At 27.5% G+C, this 22,267-nt stretch overlaps 2 protein-coding genes across 2 annotated transcripts in view; one reads left to right on the forward strand and one right to left on the reverse strand.

The window, feature by feature from the left end:
* Positions 1-22,267, reverse strand: part of LOC129919295 (uncharacterized) — a 66,133-nt gene that overhangs the window by 12,430 nt on the left and 31,436 nt on the right. The window lies entirely within an intron of this gene.
* Positions 5,973-22,267, forward strand: part of LOC129917845 (CD151 antigen-like) — an 85,460-nt gene continuing 69,165 nt past the window's right edge. Inside the window, exon 1 of the mRNA XM_055998029.1 lies at positions 5,973-6,548. The gene's annotated coding sequence lies outside the window, so the exon portion shown is untranslated. The remainder of the gene's footprint in view (positions 6,549-22,267) is intronic.

Raw genomic sequence — 22,267 nt, forward strand, 5'->3', positions numbered from 1 at the left:
TTTTACAACTATTATAGATTATTCTATTAGGACCTATCTACAGTATAAATTTCATTCATCTATCTAATAAAATAAAAAGTTATAATCAATTGATTTTCGTTTCATCGTGTTTCAAATCACTAAGATACTAAAGAAGTTTTCACTTCAAAAATATTTATTGCAACTGAAAAGAATTTGCATTACAAACAATTTTTTTATTGCAAAAAAAATTATATTTGCGTTAAAAAAAAATTTTGCATTGAAATAAAATTATGCAAAATTTTTTCATTGAAAATAAAATTTTTATTTCAAATAAAAATACAAATTCAATGCAAATAAAAAATGTTCTGCATTTAAAGAAAAATAAATGCAAAATGAATTTCTTATGATTTTGATTACACTGGTCGACAATGAAAATAGAGCTACAACTAAAGGATAGAGCTAAAGGATTTTTGTGTGCTGAGTCCGAATCCGAAGTCAAAATTTCATTAGCACGTCACGTTTTTGAAATACTTGAATATTAACAGGTCAAAAACGCGTTTTTTTGGGTACATTTGACGTTGAATTACACCCCAGTAAAATATTTTTTTTTGCAAATCTTCTTATGCAATCTCAAAACGCAATATTATATCGCTCTAAATATACCTATTTACATTTTTTGCAAAATTAATTTTTTCTCAAAGATATTGGAAAAAGAAAATTTATGATATCTCAAAATCATAGTACATATTATCATAATGAATAGTTTTTTTTTTAATCCAAATTCCAGTTTACGACTTCTGATTTGGATTTTAAAAAGCAACATATTGAGGAAAAATGTATTTTTTTGATTAAGCATCAAAAAGAACTTCATTGAAAATTAGTTTTTGAGACTTTATAGTGAAAATAGTGATGAGAATAACTCAAAAACTAGACGTGATAGAACAAAACTGTAAACAGTTTTGAATTCAGCACACTAAAGTCAATTAAAAATACCTTACAAAGTTCTTGCTCCCGACTTTTTTTTTTATTTTTTCCGACAAATGTTATTTGACCTTAGATTCAATAGATATTATAGCTTAAATAGCTAATGTATGGTCAAATATTCAAAATTGCAAGAAATTCGTCGAATATTAAAACAAAAATATTTAATGTACACATTTTGCATTGATTTTTTTTTGAAATATGTAATTTTTTTAATGCAAAATATTTTTATTTGCAATAAAATTTTTATTTTTAATTCAAATATTTTTCAGTTGCAATACCTTAATTTCCAATTGATATTTTTACAAGTCTTGATCGATCGATGATTGGAAATATTTAAGTCTCTGTCTATTGTTACCGAACTCATTTCAATATTCATTAAAAAAAAATCGTTTTCCAAGGTTTAACACATTAGTTCGGAATATTCAAAGAAATCTTTTGTTTTAAATCAGCTTAAATAATTTCAAATTGATTGTAAGAAGAAAAAAAAGAAACAATTTTCACACTTTGCATAGACACACGGTCAATTTGCACATGTCTGTGTCTTCATGGCTGTTTAGAAACCAATAGTCTTCTTACTCATCTCATAGAAGATTCAGAAGTGGCATATAATTCGCATGTAAGCCTTATAAGTTGCCGCACTTACACTCAACTCGCATGATCAAATCCTTCCGCATTCCGTCATTTAACACGAAAATCTTTAAAAGAGGTGCTCCTTCATCTTTTTAAAAAAGATAAACTTTACATATAGTTTAACGTCAAGTTTCGAGAGATGAAATGCATATGGACACACGCAGTTGTCCATTTGCGCATCGCACATTGATGAGGTCGATGCTAATTTTCATATTTAAGTGTGAAAGACTAGAAAAGAATATTATTTTCCCAAAGTGGCTCTTCATATTTCTGCGGAAAATTTGTATACCTACTTGCATAGATAGGAGTATTTTTGTTTGTTTTTTAGTTTGGCTGCTGCAGGATTGTGTTTTCAAATGTCAGCAAAAAAAAAAAAACGCTTAGCTAATGCGTTTATGACAAGTTCAAAGAATGATGGTGGATGTTGTTTGTAATGAATATTGTATTTGAAGCACTAAATTGTTTTGAAGGGTCCACTTTAACTGACTTGCTAATAGTTTAACCTTAAACCTCAAGTATAGTGGCATTTTTAGAACTAACAGTTGACAGTACGTATTATAAGAAAGCGAAAATTGAAATTGAATTTTTCAATCATAGAGTTTAGAAGATTATGCATTTGGTAAATATTTTTGGTTAAGAAATTTTGTGGTTTAAGGAGTTTTTATTACAGACCTGGTAAAGATGAAAATCAAGCAGAAGTCGAAAGTAAAATTTTAATATTTGAAAAAAAAAAAATTCTTCAAAACGATATACCTACCAAGTTTTGTATTGAAACTTTTTCGAAAATTTTTGTGTATACAAAATATTTTTTTTTTAAACGACTCCAATAATAATTTTCAAAACAAAAGTTAAAAAAATTTTTTGTTATACAAGATATTTAAGCACTTATTTGAGGATTAAAACCATTTAAAAAGGATGTTTTCGTAATTATAAATACTAAATAAATTTTCAAAACAAATGCAATTATTAAATTGCACTTTTATTTTATTATAAATACATACAACTTTTTTTTTTTTAAATTAAACTAAAACAATACTTTTATAAATGCTACGACAATCTTTATCATTCTAAGGAACTAACCATAAGAGCAACAAGTGTGCAAATCAGTCGTGTATTTTATAATTTTTTTTACGAAAAAAACTTTGTACAAGAAATTAAATATAGAATTTGAGTTGGATTTCCAATAATTTTCTATTAGATGTTTTTATAATTTTAAAAACCAAACCTTAAGCTGTTTTTAATTTTACCTATGTTATTATATTTTTTAAGTTAAAAAAAAAGTGTTTGTAAATTGAATCTCAACAAAAAGAACCCAAGTTTTTCATACTAGGCACAAAAAGCTTTAAAACAAAAAAGTGTAGGTCAAAGTTCTAAAATTTGGTGTTGATTTTTTATCGTTAATTAACGTTAAAAAAATAAAAAAAAGGTAGATTTTTTTAAAGAGCTGTTTGTTCAAATGAAATCTAGGTTCTACATAAAACCTCATGTGAACGTTTACGCGGGAGTACTATTAAAAGTAACTGGAATATTTACGATTAAATGAATAAATATATTTTTTTTAAATAAAAAAAAAAAATTAAAAAATACATGGGTATCAGATTTAGAATTTTTTTAAATACATAGGTACTACCTTGCCATTTTTAATTAATGTAAATGTTTTTTTTGTTTTTATGCATACAATATTACCTATAAGATATTCCAATGCACTTAAATAAGTTTAACGCTGTGTTAAGATATAATCAAAATCAAAATTTGAATACAAAATATGTCAGCCTGGTAGACGGCTTCGGCCATACCAAAAGACTTTTAGAAATAACTACCAAAATATTAGTTTAATTTAGGTATGTATTATTTTCATGAGTCAATAAAACTAACTAAACTAAAGTTTAACCCTGTGTCGGCATACGGGTGCGAATTTGGTGAGACAAAAATATAAAATAACGATTTTTTCAAAAAAGTGTTGGCGAATAGACTCTTTATAATGGTCGACACAACGCCAAAGTCGGACTGCTTCGACCGTCTCCATCCTAATTCCTCCATCTGTGGCCTAGAAACCTAAACTATCAATTTCCATTGCAAGAGTTTCCATAAGATTGCATGAGTTTCCTAAACTTTGAAGCCGTTTTCTCAGAACTACAATTTTTTTTTGAATTGTGAATCCAATATTCCTCGAAAAACTCTACATCGATTTCATACCGCATTCTCCATTAAATATTGAGACCAAAAAAAGTTATAACGACATATCGACGGTTAAACTGCAAAACCTCGTAAGTCGTTTTTGGCTATTTGTTTAGAAATCGAATTTAAAAAAAAAAATTAAAGAACTAAAAAAATAGTTCATTTGAGTTATTAAATAAACAATTTTTTTATTTCCTTCATTTTTTTAATTGTTTTAAGAGGTTTTTTTTCGATTTCTAAACAAAGAGTCAAAAACGACTTACGAGGTTTTGCAGTTTAACCGTCGATATACCGATTTTAGTAAAATTGAAATATCTCAAAAACTGCTCCAACGATTTTGTTTAAAAAATTCAAATGTTAGTTTTGAGCTTAGGTCTATCTTCTTATGAAATTTTTTTTTTTTGATTCATTTTATTAACGGTACATGCCATAGAACTGTTTTTTTTTTTTTTTCAAATCAGATTATCTCCGGAACTGCTTATTCGATTTGAACGAAACTTTTTGTGAAATATAAATAAATATAAACCAAAAATAAAACTTTAAAAAAAAATAATTTTTGGATTTTTAAAAAAATTTTGAAATTTTTTTTTTTTTAAATCAAATTTTCGGAAACAGGAAATTGAATTTTTTTGAAATTTTGTTTTTAGATGTTGATTAGTGATTTCTACAAAATGGCATACCAATTTTATTTTAAAACTTTTTTTCCAAAAAGTCATTTATGAAAAATTAGTTTTTTTAAAAACGGCTCTAACGATTTTGTAAATTTTTTTGTCTAAAAATGCTTCTTAATATATCAATCAAAATTGCATACTTTTTTTGGAGAGCAATTTGATTTCAGATTTTATTTTATTTACAAAAAAACGAATTTTATTTTTTTTTCCAAATTTCTATATAAAAAGTCTTAAAAACTTAAGCAACTTTAACTCTAAGAGCAAGTTCGTGTGACCCAGTCGTGCATTTTATTTTTTCAAAGATTATTACTCAATCAAGAAGCCTATTTTATTTGGTACTATTTTCTAAAGTGGCTTAAAAATTTCTGGTTGTACTCTTACTCTTAGTAATACAAGTTTTTAATTCTAACTAGCTTTTGAAAAGAATGTTTTAAAATGTTTTTTTTTTTTTTTTTTCTAGAACTAATTTGGGAAGTCCTCATATCACAAGTGATGAAATTTTGATATTATAAATTTCAATATTCAAACACATCGCGAATTTCTCAGTCCTAACCATATTGATCCTACCATCTACCAGAACATTATATGCTTTTGCTGAGTTCACCTTTTAAACTTTTTTATCTAGAATCAAAATTCGTCATATTTCGTCTATAAGAACAAAATTGTATTTGTCAATTGTCATGTCTAGAATATGTATCGCCCAACGATATTTTCATCAGTTAAAATATCGGACACATTAAGTCACTGACGCTGTGCTGGACTGTTCTAGGCAGAAAAGTACAGCTTTTTGCTGTTCATTCAGTTTTTTTCTGTGCTGAACTGTTCTAGTTTGCTGTTCATTGACAAATCTAGAACAGTTTAGAACAAGATTTTTTGTTCTTGCTTTTGAGTCAGATCAGGTTAGAACAGATTCGTGAGAAGTGTCAAAAGCAAAGCTGTCATTTTTTTGTTTTGATTTAATTGTTATTTCGAGTGCTCGTGGTTTTTATAACTAAAAACAATTTTTAATTATATTTTTCGCAGTAAAAATACAAAAAAATAGAAAAATAAACGAGATACAATAAACAAAAAATTCGTATAATTTACAATTCGTTTTTTTATTTTTTTATTTTGACAACTGACGTTTAAATGACTGTTCTAACTTGTTCTGACTTTTCTAACGAAACTGTGCTGTCCTGTCCTGTTCTGATCTAGAAAAATCCTCGTTGAACATACTTATTGTAAATATAAAATTAAAAAAAAAAAACTACTTCCGGGAGTTTATTCCAACAGCAACATGTTGCATCAACAAAATAACCTACATATAATAATTTTCATCTCATGAACCTATGTATACCGGCATTAAATGAATTACCAGCTGTTGAATGTATATTGCCGGTTTGTTTACATTTTCATTTCCATAGTATTCCATCCGATAAACTGTCGGTAATGTAGAAATGTATACCTTTTTTTTGTATCTTCTTTTGGTCTGCGTATCCGTTAGTTTTCTTTCATATTTTTCATCTTTATCTTCAGTCATTCGAAAAAATTCATAGAGTTTGGTTGTGTGGTTCGCAATAGGTAATTGCTAAAGCGGAAATCCCTTTCGATAACTAATGGTTTAACGGTTATTTAAACTTTCGGTTTTCTCATTTTATCATGCGTGGTAATTGTTCTTTCTGAATAAAGTTTATAGGTTTTATTTGATAGAATGATGATAAATCATTTTTTGCACTAATAGAAGTATGCATCTATTACCAACTTCTTACTCAACAGTGAACCAGTGTCTATATTTTTGCTTGTAATTCTTAAGCAATAAATCATTATCGATTAGAATAATTGGATAACAGAGAAATAGTGCAGTGTGTTATTTATAATACAAGCAAAAGATCTGTGTTGACAGTTCTAATAGAGTCAAATGACTTAAAGTCAATTAATTAAAAAATTATAAAAAAAATAAAAAAATAGATACACATAAGATTTGTGTAACTATCTCGTTTGAATTTTTAATTTAAATGCGAATTCAATTATACATAAATTGTGTTCGTTGTTTGGTTATTAAACAGATTTTTTTATTAGATATTCGCACTATCGAACGTACTTATTTGCAAAGCAACTATATTCTATTGGCGGAAGGAGTTCAAGGTTGGTATTCGTTATTAAACCATTATTATATCTTTATAATAGATCTGTTTGTACCTAATATTTAATCTACGTCTACATTATGTGTAAACTAATAATTTAGTCAAATGTGAGTTGAATACATCATGACAGTAATTACGTTGCTACTTATTTTTTTTTGTATTCGAAAGAAAATTAGGATAGGTTTGGAAATCGAAAAAAAAAAAAATCATTGAAATTTGAATCAAACAGTCCTTTTTGACGTTTTAAGCTTTGAAAAATTGCAAAATGGAAAACATTCTCCTACTGTTATATCTTTGACAATAGGGCTTTTAAGAAAGAAAGTTCTCAAACGTCAAACTATTCACTTTGAAGACACTGACATTTTTTTTTCATTGGGAACTGTTAAGCTATTTTGTTTATGAAAAAAAAATCAATTTAAATGCAAATATTTAACCAATAGATTCATACGAAAATGAATGAAAATCAGTGTTTTATTAAATTAAAAATGTGTGTTTGTCAGGTTTTTCAAAGTGAGGGTTGTCAGATTTGACTTTGACAGATTCGCATACTTCCATTTTGCACTGAGGGGTTAAGTCAGAAATTATATTTAACCAGAAAATGCGGTGTAGTACCCCGTAGGTCTGTGGCGCAATGAATTAGAGCGATGAACTATGGAACCAGAGGTCTAGGTTCGAAAAAAAAATTATGTATGTTATTATTACTCAATTTTAAACCCAACATTTTCATTTTCTGACTTAACCCTTTAGTTTTTGCCGATAACACTGATCAACAAAGTTGCACCTTTTTTATGTTTTATGAAGTTTCTTAATTGTTTCTTACTAATTTGACATCGCTGATTTCAAATTTGCAATTTGCCCTCAGTTTTATTCTAACAGTTCTAGTTTGGGTGATACAGGTACTTAAAATGTAGAAAAAAAAATCGATTGTTGAGATTTTATAACGGGAATAAATCGAAAAATAAAGGTAATAGAAAAATTCTGATTTCGCAATCGCGTTAAGCACACCCAAAAAGCATTTAGAAAAATATTATTTTGTTCCAGAAACAAAACCACTGTAAGCTGGGGAAATGGTTAACAAGTACCTAAAAACCAAAAAATCGAATATTGAAATTTTATAACGGGAATATCTCAAAGCGCGAGCTGATAGAAAAATTCTGACTACGAATTCGAGTTCAACACATCTAAAGCATAGTTGTATTCCTGAAACAAAACAACTGTAAGCTAGGGAAATGCACAAAAAAGACATACCAAAAAATCGGTTACTGAGATTTATTAACGGAAACATCTCAAAAACGCGAGCTGATTGAAAAATTCTTGTTTCGGATCCGAGTTTAACCCTCTCAAAACCTTTAAAAAGATATTATATTTTACCTGAAGAATAACCTTTTTTAGCTAGAGATATTCTTACAAAGAAGTAAATAATGGATTATTGAGATTATGTAACTGGAATATTTCGAAAACGCGAGTTGGTAAAATATGTTTGACCTTGGATTCGAGGTCCTCAAAAACCTTGAGAAAAGTTTATCAAACTTGTAAAACAAAACCCTTGTTGCCCAGTGTAATCAATGTCTCGTTTGTTGTTTTTTTTCAGTTTTAAGAAATTTGGCATTTTTTTCGAAATAAGTTGCGAAATTTCAAGGAAATTTCGAATGAAATTATCTACGTTTTATGACAGATTATACCAGTTTTTCTTTTATTTCGCTTGAAGTAACCTAACGGAATTATAAATTAACTGAGAAGAAATTTCACTCACTTAATGCTGTCAAATAAAGCTTTCTCAATTTTCAAAATTAAATTTTTCAAATTTCGAACTTCGAAAACAACAATATTCGAAATACTTTTTCTTTTTTAACATTTTTGTGTTACACAGCCTTAGAGCAACCTTATACAACCTTATCAAGCCCTTTATTTTATTATTTGAATCAAAAAGTGGCTTATGATTTATTAGCTATGATAACAATGCCAAAGATAATTAGGTTTTTCATCTTTTTCTCTTGACAAAAAGTCGCCGAAAGCATTAATCGTATGAATAAAATGTATAAACGAATATCAGACCCTATCAAAGTATATATTTTTTGCTGTGTTGAATGTGCGTTCTTTTTCGATAAATGACACATGATTGTGTTCAAAAGACCCCAGAGGCTTATTGAATCATAATCAATCAAAAGTTTCACCGACTTGAGATATTTGGAATTGCGGAAGGCATTTTGTGTGTTTGAAAAATTTATTTGGTCTTCAATTTTTTGGTTTGATAAAGACGCCAAACAAAAGTGTGTAGGTTGACTTTTTCTATTTTTATATCTATTTCTTTTACTTTCATTCTATATTCTTGAAAGTTTCATGTTAGATATCTCTCAGAGGGTTACCAAACTATATAATTAAAATTCACACGTGGTCTTGTTCTAAAAGAAAGTGCTTTTATTATTTTTTTTGTTAAAGGTGTTGGGCTAGTTTCACGGAAATGATTATGTTAAATAGCAAAATAGTATTTTCGCTTTTTTTTTTGTTTAGAAAATTTACGATATTGTGGAGTTTTTTTGTTTGTTTGTTTATTTCATGGTCATAAAGGTATATCTACCTAAAACCTAACGTGTGCTGTTGAACTTTATTTAAATTTATCTTTTTATTTGGGTGTAGAGTAGGGAAGCTTTGAAAATAAAAAGAGATCTCACGTAGGTGGAAGAGTTGACATGTTTTATAAGTTTTATATGCTAATTAGATAAACGTATAGACTTTGGCATATATAATAAAACACATAAACAATGATGTAATGGTAATGCTTATTATGTTTTAATGATTTGTTTTTTTTTTTTCTTTTGTTTAATTTTCCTTATGGGTTTTGTTCAAAATTAAATTTATGATTGTTTTTATGGTTTCATTACATACTATAAATCATATTTTGCATAGGTATTTGTTTTAAGATAAAGTTAGAAAAAAAAAAGTTTATCTTTTTTAACTTTATTGATAAAATTTGAGCATTGACTGAGGAATTAGAATAGGACTTAATGTATACTAAATACTACTGGCAATTATGGTTACCTTTGCCAACCTAATTTTACATATATATGATATATATAAAAAACTTTAGAACATTAATTTAAAAGAAGTTATAATAAGGTTTCAATTTAATATAAATCAAACCACAATTTTCAAAAAAAAAATATTTTTTTGATTGATTCTTTTTTTTGAAAAGTCAATTTCTTAAAATTGCAATTCAGATTGATTTTAAAATTTTTGTCTGGTTAACTACTACGAAATGGCACAGCAACTTTTTTTTGTCAAAAAATTATTTGAAAAAAAAAAAAAACAGTCATAAAATGTCTTAAAAATGTCTTAAAAATGTCTTAAAAATGTCTTAAAATTTTCAGAACTTTCAGTTTTGGATTAAAAAAAAAAAATTTCCAAAACTGAAAGTTTTGAAATTTTAAGACATTTTAATATTACGGCTACTCAAACGCTTCTGTGTACAAATTTTCGTTGAAATCGGTGAAATGGCTTATGAGAAAGTCAGAAATCAAGAAAACGGTTCTATTAATAACGGTTCGGAAAATATTTATTTTATTTCAAAATTAAGACTTTATTTGCCGTTTATTGAGCCGTTTTCTATAAAAAGTAACTTTTATATTTCTATTATACATATACCGTTAATTTTGGTCCTAAAAAAAAATCAATTTCCCCTCTAGTGAATCACCTAAAAGTCATATAAAGTTAGAATTTGGTAAAAAAAACAGCTCTCCCGATTTTGATTTCAAAAATTATTTTTTAACATACATTATTATTATTGAAAATACGCCCTCAGAGTATTTTAATTTATAACACTGGTCGGCAAAAATAAAAAAAAAGTCGGGAGCAAGAACTTTGTTTTTGAGCTATACTCATTTCTAATTTCACTATTAAGTCTCAAAAACTAATTTTCAATGAAGTTATTTTTGATGTTCAATCGAAAAAATACATTTTCCTTAAAATGTTGCTTTTTAAAATCCAAATCAGAAGTAGCAAACCGCAATTTGGATCAAAAAAACCATTCATTATGATAAGTACCTATCATAAATTTCTTTATGCAATATCTTTGAGGACAATAAATTTAGGACAATAAAATATTGCGTTTTGAAATTGCATAAGAAGATTTGCAAAAAAATGTCAAATGTACCCAAAAAAACGCGTTTTTGACCTGTTTATATTCAAGTATTTCAAAAACGTGACGTGCCAGTGAAATTTTGACTTCGAATTCGGACTCAGCATAAAAAAATACTTTAGAAAAGTATGGTTTGGTTTTAGCTCTATTTTCGTTGCCGACCAGTATGATTAAAGTAGAAAACAGCATAATTCATTAATTATAAAACCATTTTCTTGATTTCTGATTTCGTAAACGACTGATATGATTTCAACAAAAACGCTCCCATAAAATCATTTAGGAAATCTTTATATCAAAAAAAAGAAAAAAATTTGAAAACTCATTTAAAAAAATTTTTTTTTTTTGAAAAATCAGTAAGTATTTTCAAAACGATCCAACGAATTCTTTATCTGTCCTGGGTTTCGCTTCCAGAAATATAGTCACCGTACTTATAGTACATATGGCAATTAAAAATCAAGCTGCGTATGTGAACAAGGGTTTAATCCTTTAATTTTTTTTTAATTTATTTATTTATTTATTATTATTATTTATTTTTTTTTTTGGAGTTTTACTTAGGTAGTTTTTTTTTGTGTTTAAAAATTAAAATATTTCTATTTATTGTATTTAAAAATAGCCGTTTTTGTTTTCTAATACACAAATAGCACTATTAGTTTTTTTTAATTGCAAAACAAAAACAATTAGCACAAGTAATAGTTGCTTTGTTTTTAATTTTTTGAATACAATCAAAATATTAGTAACTACTGGAGTTGTAGAAACAACTAAGCTAATACAAAAAATTTTGTAAGCAAATTTAAGAAAATAAAAACAGAAGAAATAAAATGCACAAGAGGGTTCACGTTCTTGCTTTAATGTTAAAATTGCTTTAAATAATTTTTTTTAAAAATACATAATATTTTTTTAAGAATTAAAAAATAAAACATAAAATTGGTTTAAAGTTACGAAAGTGATCTTGACCTCCAAACGAGTTATGCCATTTAATTTTTTTGTATAACAAAGAATTTTGGTAGAAAAAAATCGAAAATTGTTAGAGTCGTTTGTGTTTTAGTTTTAAAAAATTTTCAGTTGAAAACGAAAAAAAAAAAAAAAAATTCTATAATATTTGTTAGCGCTTTTTCAAAAAAAGATTTTTTTTTTAATCCAAAAATTAGATATTTGTTTGAAAATTTTTTTGTTTTCTAGATTTTATTAGGTATTTTGTTTTAATATTACAAATACTAAACCGTTTTTGTACAAAAATTTTCATTTCCCATTGCATAAACTTCCTAGGAATTGTGTATAGTTCCTAGTTTTTTGGAAAATGAATATGCACGAGATAGTGTCTTTTTTTTTAAATAATGGTGTTGATTTTTAAAAGCTATTGAAATTTCCTTTTAACTTTGAATATATTTAATCATAGAACATTGTTCATAAAACAAAACAACCATTCAAAATTGCAACAAATGTGCTCTTCCGCTTGCCAAAAATAAACTGACTCAGGAATAATTCATGTCATGACTCAAAAAAATTTAAGCTTGATTTTCTTAGAAAATATATTAAAATTAAATCGACCGACATCGACGCACGAACTTTTTACATAGTAAAGATCAAAGTTAAGAGTGTGTTCAAAATATAAGCATTTCACAGATTGCAAATCTTTATTTCGGTCAAACACATAAAAGCGTAACAAAATTTTCATAGAATCGATTAAAGGCAAAACAAAAAAAAAGAAGATAAAAACACTTCTATCCCAATTCGCATAGCAGATTTTACAACTCAAACAAATTTACGATCAACAAGAAACAAACAAAAATGAACAAAAAAGTTTGGAAAACTATTTTACTTCTTATAATGTAACGTATTCGTACATCTGCTCGAATAATTGAGGAAACTACAAATATTTCAAAAATAGCTCCATTACGTGATTTCTAAACAAAAAAATCATTTGCATCTGCACCCACAATTTGCTGTACATTACACTACACCGTTCCCGTGCTCTCTCAGCGCTTATCTTATCCAAAATAACCAACAAAAAAACAAGCTAACTGTTGCTCTAATTTATTGTAGGTAGTTTTGAGGTTCGTATAGCTTAGAGTCTCCAGAGGAAGGGTAAGAAGTCCTATTGGATTTTTTAATTACTATTTTTGTTCGTTTGGAAAAAATACCATAAAAAAAAAAACTAATAGCACTTAGAATTTTCATATATGGTCACTCAGCCAGACATTAAGTCAAAACAAATTCGACTTCCAATTCCAAAGTTAGAAATTGTACTGGTCGAGACTTTAAGACCATCAGAAGAATACAAACAGTATAATAAACAAGAAACCACAATGATTATGGTTAAAAATTTAATTAAATCTGAACAAAAAAAAAAAAAATTAAAAATAAAAAACAAACAAACAACTAATTTCAAATGATTTCCCAATAGGGAAGCAAAACAAAAAACGTAAAAATGAAATCATCCAGTGCACGATTGCGAAAATAATACGCCCATAGTTTTAGAAAGATCCAAACAGAAGTCTTTGGGAAGATATACAACAGCAGAGACAGACTAGGTTGCTTATTATTTCAGAGAGTTAGTGCGGGTGGTGGAAATGTTTGTGATGCAGTAGTCTGTCTGGATGTGGACCTATACTCTGGTCCATAGTCCAGCTTTAGAGATGATTATATTTTCACTAGCAGAAACAACAACAACGAAAGAAACATAAACATTGTGGTTTGGTAGATGGTGGCAGTGGTTTTGAGTTTTTTAGTTTCTGATAGAGCACTGAACTTCTTCACGGAAGTAAAAAATAATTTTTTTTTTTAAATAGTGTATAGTGATTCTCAAGTCTTAGCAATCAATTACACACTAGCAGTGGAGTAACTAAAGCTCAAAAATTGGCAATATTAGGGAACCCGGCCGAACAGCTTAGATTTTGATGATCTTTTTTTCAAACGTCGGTAATTAAAAATACTTTAAAGTCTATAGATTAAAAATTGCCGGTGTTGCCGTTTTGATTTTTTAAATTTCATTGAAGATTTTTGTGAACAAAAACAAATTTTTTTCAAACATTTTTCTTAAATTTCATAAATTAATTGATGCCAAAAGATTGTCTAGGAAATTCAAGGAAAAAAAATATATGGGAGTGAGGGACAATCTTCCATAATTCAAGCGATAGATGCAATTTTCTTATTAATTGACTTCAAACACAAAAAAAAATATTTGAACACAACGGCAACACCTACAATATTCAAATATACATTTCTTAAAAGCTAGAAGCTTAGTCATATATGTAAAATTAAAACTAAGTTAATTGAATGAACGGCTTTTGAAAGAATGGTAATTGAACTCAGATTTTTGAAAAAAAAAAAATTATTGAAAAAATTTTAACATGTCGTTTTTTAAACTTGGTCGAAATATAAAATGCATTTATTTTCAAATTTTTTTTGGCCGCATTTATTATGATTTCAAATTATAAAAGGAAATGTCAATATGTATTACGGTTTATGAAAAACATTAAAAAGTATTTCATTTTCGAAGAACTTTTTTTAATAAAAGTTTTGAAAAAAAATGTAACTTATTTTTTTTTTTAAAGTTCAACATCTAAACATAAAATTATTGAAGTGAAAACTTCTTTAGTATCGTAGTGATTTGAAACAAGATGAAACGAAAATGCGACACGACTTCAACTTGTTATAACTTTTTTGTTTTAATAGATAGATGAATGAAATTTGTACTGCAGATAGGTAATTAAATAAATTATAATTGTACAAAATTTCAATTAATTTCATATTCAAAATTCGGAGATAACGGTTAAAAGATGTTCTTTTCCAACACACGTTATATCTTTTGATCTAGTGCACATACAAATTTGGTTAAACTTTAATACGCATGCTGATAACATAACCTTTTATTTGATATATCACACATAACGTTACGTGCTCTACAAGTTACACAATCTTAAATTGAAAAAAATTTAAAAATACCTCAAAACACCTGTGGAGATCTGTTGGCGATGACCAACTACCAGTGTAGGAAGTACCGTAATCTCAGTCTGGAAATTCGACATGGTTGACTTTAAAAAATTCTAACTTCTCTTGTAGACATCTTTGAAATAAGATTTATGCATCATTATACAAGGTGAAACAATAAGCTTTCACATGGTATAAAATTTTTTATAGGTTGTCAAACAAAAAAATTGATTTAATAGCATGAGAACATAAAAATAAATGTTTTTTTTGCTTTTTGGATGAAATTTCATCAAGTTTAAAAAATTCTAGCTCTTTTTGTAGATGTCTCATACACCTGATCGATATATATATTTTGAGCTAAGACAATAAGCTTTCAGATTGTGTAAAAATTTGTACAGGTTGTAAGGGAAAAAATTGGATTTAATAGTGTGAGAAGATGAAAATACGTGTTTTTTCGCTTTTTTTGATGGAAATTGATCGAGTTCAAAAAATTCTAGCTCTTTTTGTAAATGTCTCATAGACTTGATCGATATATATATATTTTGAGCTAAGACAATAAGCTTTCAGATGATAAAACATGGATTTGAAGGTGATAGAATAAAAATAGGTAGATTTTTTAAATTTTTTTTTTGCAAGAAAAATGATCTTTTAAGGTTTCACTTCTACCACGTTTGAATTGCACACATGATTTTTTTTTTTTTTATTCATTTAATAACCCTTACTGTTGAAAGTTATATAGCAAAAATTTAAAGTTCCTATTTACCACAGTCTTTGAGAAAATTAATTATTTCAATGCAAAAATTCAGTTTTAATAAAAAAAACCAATGAAATTGAAGTAATTTTTCATTTTTTTTTTTTTCAAAAGTGTGATATATTTTACCTTTTTTGCTTCGAAATTCAACTGATAATATTTATGGCCAAAATTTTTTTTTAAATAAATTCATATTTTAATAGAAAAAGTTTGGAAAAAAGTTATTTTAAATTTTTCTAATAACATTTTTTTTTTAATTCTGAGTTTGAGGACCATTTTTTCAAAAAGTCTTGATTAAATTTAGTGAATTTAAATTTAAGAGATAAGAATGAGCTTCTAGCTTTTTAAAAATGTATTTTAAAATATTGTAGGTGTTGCCGTTGTTTTCAAAATATTTTTTTTGTGTTTGAGGTCAAAATGTTAGAAAATTGCATTTATCGCTTAAACGATGGAAGATTGTCCCTTACTGCCTTTTATATATTTTCCTTAAATTATCTAGAGAATCATTTGCTGTCATTTGTTTTATGAAATTTAAGCAAAAAAAAATGGTTTTGTTAAAAAAAAAATAATTTTAATTTTAAAAAACAATACGGCAACACCGGCAATTTTTAATCTATAGACTTTAAAGTATTTTTAATTACCTACGTTTGAAAAAAAAATCGTCAAAATCAGAGCTGTTCGGCCGGGTTCCCTAATAATTTGCTTTAAATACTCTACTATAGAGAATGAGTACTTATTTTGTTATTTAATTGCTAAGCTTTAAAAGCCATAAAATTGTAGGTGATGATTGGTTTTTATTTACTGAAATTGCTAAACACTTTATTGGGTGAAGATTTGCTTATTTAAGTGGGATGTAACTTCAGCAATTATAATTACCAATCACTAGAGATTGGTTTTAAAAATGTGAATTTTTTTTCGAATTATCAAATTCAGTTCTTGTTGTCCCCGAATTAGCTTATTCTTGGGATCGTAGCTCATATGCATGGGGGCAGTTAGATATTGGACCTTTTATTATCTCAATTCAAATTTTCAAATAAAGTTTGAAAAAATTATTCTTTTTTCAAACTTTTAGTCTATTTAATAGACCCGAGCTCCAGAGCAAAAATAGAACAAATTCGTTCAAGACTTTTTATTGGCGATTATGATTCCTTGGCATACAAGAATACTCCAGTCAAAAGTGCTACTAAATCCGTTGGTGCATTTCTGAGAAAACGGCAACATTGGTTGGTTTTCAGTTATTTTGATTTAACTCGAAAACCAAGCCTGACTTTGAACTGGTTTAAAGACACTTTTCATAGCAAATTAAATTTTCTGTCAAGTTAAGATGGTTAAAAAAATTTTAAAAATTATTTTTGACTAAAATTCTAACCTAAAATCAAAGAAAAAAAAGTTAGAAAATTGAAAATTTTATTTTTTTTTACTAAATCAAGGTTCATTTTGTGTATGTAGCCGGGACGTCCAAACTTTGTACTAACGAAAAAAGGTAGAGGTAAAATCCTTTGATAATATGCAATTTTTAATTTTTTTTGTCAAGAAACAACTTAAATGTACCTATTAAAAAATTAGCACTTTTTCTAAATTTTTGACTTTTTTAGTTAAAAGCAAGTTTTTAAAACTCGATAAAATCGTATTAATTGGTAACTTTTAGACTTTTAAAGTAAACATACTTCGAGGGATTGATTTAATATAAACTAAATATGACAAACAAAAAAATTTATTTGCATCCTTATGGCCTTTTGTGCAATTTTGTGTATGTGCATTTTTATAAATTCGGGTCGAATGGATGGACGGAGAGCCATTAGCTTTGGTCTATTGCATAGAAGAACATTTATTACCAACTCCCTTACTGGTTTCAATGGCCTGAAAAACAATTCTTGTAAAATCCGCGACCAACGAAAAGTTTCTCTTGAAAAACGCAAAAAATACTCTAATGAGTTTGAAACAAAATAGCTCAGGCAAATTAGTAAATCAAATTGCACTTTTCGCGGGACAAATTTTTTTCATGGAACGTGTTTAAGTGAATGTCCTTATCGTAAAAGTGAATTTTTTGGGATGATAAGATATCGGGAACAGCCGCCATCTTGGAAAAGAGGTCGGTGCCGTTTTTATTTTATAACTCCATTTTTACTCATTTAAACCAAAAAAGTCCGAGGATAAACTTATTATCAATTAAATTATCTAAAAAATGATATACAAATGAATTCCGTGAGTTAGTTAAATTCAATTTTATAGTCGGTCAAAGTCCGGGTTCTTCTCGCAAGGTTAAGACAATATGACATTTTTTCAAATATCTGAAGAACTTTTGATTTGTTTGGGATTTTCTTACCGAATGAATTATAGCACTTTTAATTATCTATGAAATGAGCCCTTTATCGTTACTGTAACCAACATAATGTATAAGCCATCTAACGTCGAAGTTCACATTCTACTATCCAAAAGTGAGAAAATAACAAGTTTTCTTCTATTAGACCGAGCAAATTTTTGAAGTGGAGGTATAACCAAAATATAAGTAAACAGTTTTTTAACTATATTCGTCTAAATATTGAATTCAAAGTTTGAAATCTTTAATGTTAACCTTTATATGGTTTTCGAGGTTTTAAATGAAGTGAATTTTCCAATTAATGTGAATAAGCTAAAGTGACACTATTTAAAATTCTAAATATATGAACTGATGCCCTGTCATTTTTCCTAAACATGAACACCTCAATCTCAGCATTACGATAATATAACTCAAGATATGAGGTGTGTAAGCCGTTATGTTTTCGAGACTATTGTGTTTAATTTTTGATTGTTTATTTGAACTATTGAAATCCCAAATATGTTCAGTTTAAAAATCGTATATCATGACTTCGGCGTTTGGTTGCTTCTACAATGTGATGGTTACAAAAACAATAAAGGGTTCATTTCATAGATAATTAAAAGTGCTATAATTCATTCTTTAAGAAAATCCCAAACAAATCAAAAATTCTTCAGATATTTGAAAAAATGTCATAATTGTCTTAACCTTGCGAGAAGAACCCGGACTTTGACCGACTATAAAATTGAATTTAACTAACTCACGGAATTCATTTGTATATCATTTTTTAGATAATTTAATTGATAATAAGTTTATCCTCGGACTTTTTTTGGTTTAAATGAGTAACAATGGAGTTATAAAATAAAAACGGCACCGACCTCTTTTCCAAGATGGCGGCTGTTCACTTTTACGATAAGGACATTCACTTAAACACGTTCCATGAAAAAAATTTGTCCCGCGAAAAGTGCAATTTGATTTACTAATTTGCCTGAGCTATTTTGTTTCAAACTCATTAGAGTATTTTTTGCGTTTTTCAAGAGAAACTTTTCGTTGGTCGCGGATTTTACAAGAATTGTTTTTCAGGCCATTGAAACCAGTAAGGGAGTTGGTAATAAATGTTCTTCTATGCAATAGACCAAAGCTAATGGCTCTCCGTCCATCCATTCGACCCGAATTTATAAAAATGCACATACACAAAATTGCACAAAAGGCCATAAGGATGCAAATAAATTTTTTTGTTTGTCATATTTAGTTTATATTAAATCAATCCCTCGAAGTATGTTTACTTTAAAAGTCTAAAAGTTACCAATTAATACGATTTTATCGAGTTTTAAAAACTTGCTTTTAACTAAAAAAGTCAAAAATTTAGAAAAAGTGCTAATTTTTGAATAGGTACATTTAAGTTGTTTCTTGACAAAAAAAATTAAAAATTGCATATTATCAAAGGATTTTACCTCTACTTTTTTTCGTTAGTACAAAGTTTGGACGTCCCGGCTACATACACAAAATGAACCTTGATTTAGTAAAAAAAAATAAAATTTTCAATTTTCTAACTTTTTTTTCTTTGATTTTAGGTTAGAATTTTAGTCAAAAATAATTTTTAAAATTTTTTAACCATCTTAACTTGACAGAAAATTTAATTTGCTATGAAAAGTGTCTTTAAACCATTTCAAAGTCAGGCTTGGTTTTCGAGTTAAATCAAAAAAACTGAAAACCGACCAGTGTTGCCGTTTTCTCAGAAATGCACCAACGGATTTAGTAGCACTTTTGACTGGAGTATTCTTGTATGCCAAGGAATCATAATCGCCAATAAAAACTCTTGAACGAATTTGTTCCATCCAAAAGGGTCTATTCAATAGACTATTTATTGTGTTTCATTTTTTCAATTTCGAAAATCTTAAACAAATAACACCATGACAACCCTGATTAATACTAAAAATATGTTTTTGATTATTTATTTTGAAAGATTGACCTGTCGCGGGATCTTACACTTCCTATAATTTTCTTTTTCCATCAAATAAAATAGATTATACAACAGGTACACTGGTACACAGGTCTGTCATAAAAATAAACACAAATACTTTTACAAGTTACCATAACTACCTGACATGTCATAAATAAATATTTCCCAGCCATAATCCTGTGTTAATTTTTTGCATAAGTCCCAAGTTTTTCTTACGAAAAGAAAAACAAATAAAGTGATTATATTTTACGGAGTTTTCTGAAGAATTAAACTTAAAAGGTAGTCAAAAAGATCGTAAAATATTAATTACATATAGGTAAATGTAATTAAGAACACAATTTTATATTTGTGTATATATTTGCACTCTTTTTAACTTAAATCAAAGTCAAAAAATTCAGCACTGAAATAAAATTCCTTCATAATAAAATAAAAAAAAAATCCAATTACTTAGGTACTTAAACTATTATTCTTAACAAAATTTAGCATATTTACCTACATCGTCAATTTGAAAATTTACAAAAATATAGGTAGTTTATGTATTTTTCAAACTTCCCAAAAATTTATTAAAAAATAAGAGGTTGTTTGTAAAGCCGGTTTACGGACGATGATTTTACGTGATAACGTCGTCAGAAAACAGGTTGTGTGCTTTAGTTTAAAATGAGTCAATTGAAGCGTTTACTTATTTCAAACAGTCATAAATTTACAAGAAAAAGCTAAAAAAAGTACCTTTTTTATTTTCTCATTATATTATTTTTTTTTTTTTTCATTTTAAAAGCTTACAAAAAATTATGCAATTTAAAAGTCAAGTATTTCTTCTTAAGAATAAAACCATTTTTACAATGCGCAAAAGGTATAAAAATAATTTATTGAAAACAATCATTTTCATCAAAAAAAGCAAAAATAAACATGAATTTTTATCTTCTCACGACATTAATTCCATTTTTTTCCCTAACAACCTATACAAAATTTTATACCATCTGAAAGCTTATGGTCTGAGCTCAAAATATATATATCGATCAGGTCTATGAGACATCTACAAAAAGAGCTAGAATTTTTTTAACTCCATCAAATTTCATTAAAAAAAAGCAAAAAAAAAAAAAACATTTATTTTTATGTGCTCACGCTATGGGATCAATTTTTTTGTTTGACAACCTATTAACAATTTTATACCATGTGAAATCTTATTATTTTACCTTTCATATGACGTATCAATCTCATTTCAAAGATGCCTGCAAGAGAAGTTAGAATTTTTTAAAGTCAACCATGTCGAATTTCCAGACTGAGATTACTGTACTCTCCACACTGGTGGCTGTTCGGTGGGCAACAGATCTCCACTGGTGTTTTGAGGTTTTGTAGCTTGTAGTTAGTCTACCGTTATGTGTGATATACCAAATGAAAGGTAATTGTATCAGGATGCTCATAAAAGTTTAATAAAATTTCTATATGCTCTTGGTCAAAAGTTATAACCTGTTGAATTCTAAAATTTTATTTTACCGTTATCTCAAAATTCTGTTTACGAAAATGATTGAAACTTCGCACACTTTAGTCGTGGTCATGGTCTATCATTGCTTCATATACTTTATTCCTGTATCTATTAAAGAAAAAAAGACAAAAATAAAAAACGATGCAAATCGGTTAAAAACGGTCAAAAAACGTGTGTTTTAAAAATTTTGCACATGTATGCATAAAGCAAAAACCTACATGTCCTATAAGTTTGAGATTTTTTGAACACTCCAAAAAAAAGCTAAAAATCAAAAATTACACAAAAATACCCCTAAAAAACAAGGTGTTTTTCAAAAATTCACATTTCGAAACGCAGAGTGTTGGAAAAAAATCCGTATCAGACACCTAATTTTTTCCCTCATCTTTCACCTGGCATCTTTAGAATTGTCAAAAAAATTTCCTCTACCCAAAATCATCATTTTGTCATAGCCCCAACACGTGTACAACGTTCAAACAAAACGTTTTAGCTTAGTTTCAAAATTTTTTAGAATTTTTTCTTAAATGCAGTTATTCTTAAATTAATCTCATCTATCTATAGCAAAAAAAAAATCAATTCTCTGCGACTTCGTGTTAAGATTTTAGACCAAATTTCATCTTTCCGTTTTACCCCTGTTTACCCTATTAAAAGAACGGAATTTTTAAAAATCCTTTAAGCTTTAGGTTATCATCTTTCAAATAAGCTATAGAAGATTTTTTTATCTCTAATATACTTTATTTTGAATTTTTAATTCAAATTTTTTGCCGCACTGCGAAAGTGCGAGAGTGTAACGTTTGTGGTGGCTGCCATGGTTCATCGATTTATAAGTCGTTATCACGTCAAAAAAACCAATACTTGCTTTATAGAGCAAGTAAGAAATTGTATTTCTTAGAAAATACTTTAAAAAATCAAATTATAATAACTATACGCTCTTAGAGCTTCATTTACAATCAGAGAAAAATACTAGTACGTGCAAAGAAGTCGTACATATTATTAATTTCTAGTTTGAGAAAAATTTGAGGAAAGTATCTGAGAACGGTTAGAACCCATTTTAATTTACAATAAAAATGACCGTCATATTTTTCAAGTCTAAAAAAAAAAAAAACTGCTAAAGGCAATGCTAAGTCATAAAAAACACATTAGTCAAAAAAGAAACTCGATTACC

This window comes from Episyrphus balteatus, chromosome 4 (genome assembly GCF_945859705.1).
Source record: "Episyrphus balteatus chromosome 4, idEpiBalt1.1, whole genome shotgun sequence".
Taxonomy (NCBI): domain Eukaryota; kingdom Metazoa; phylum Arthropoda; class Insecta; order Diptera; family Syrphidae; genus Episyrphus; species Episyrphus balteatus.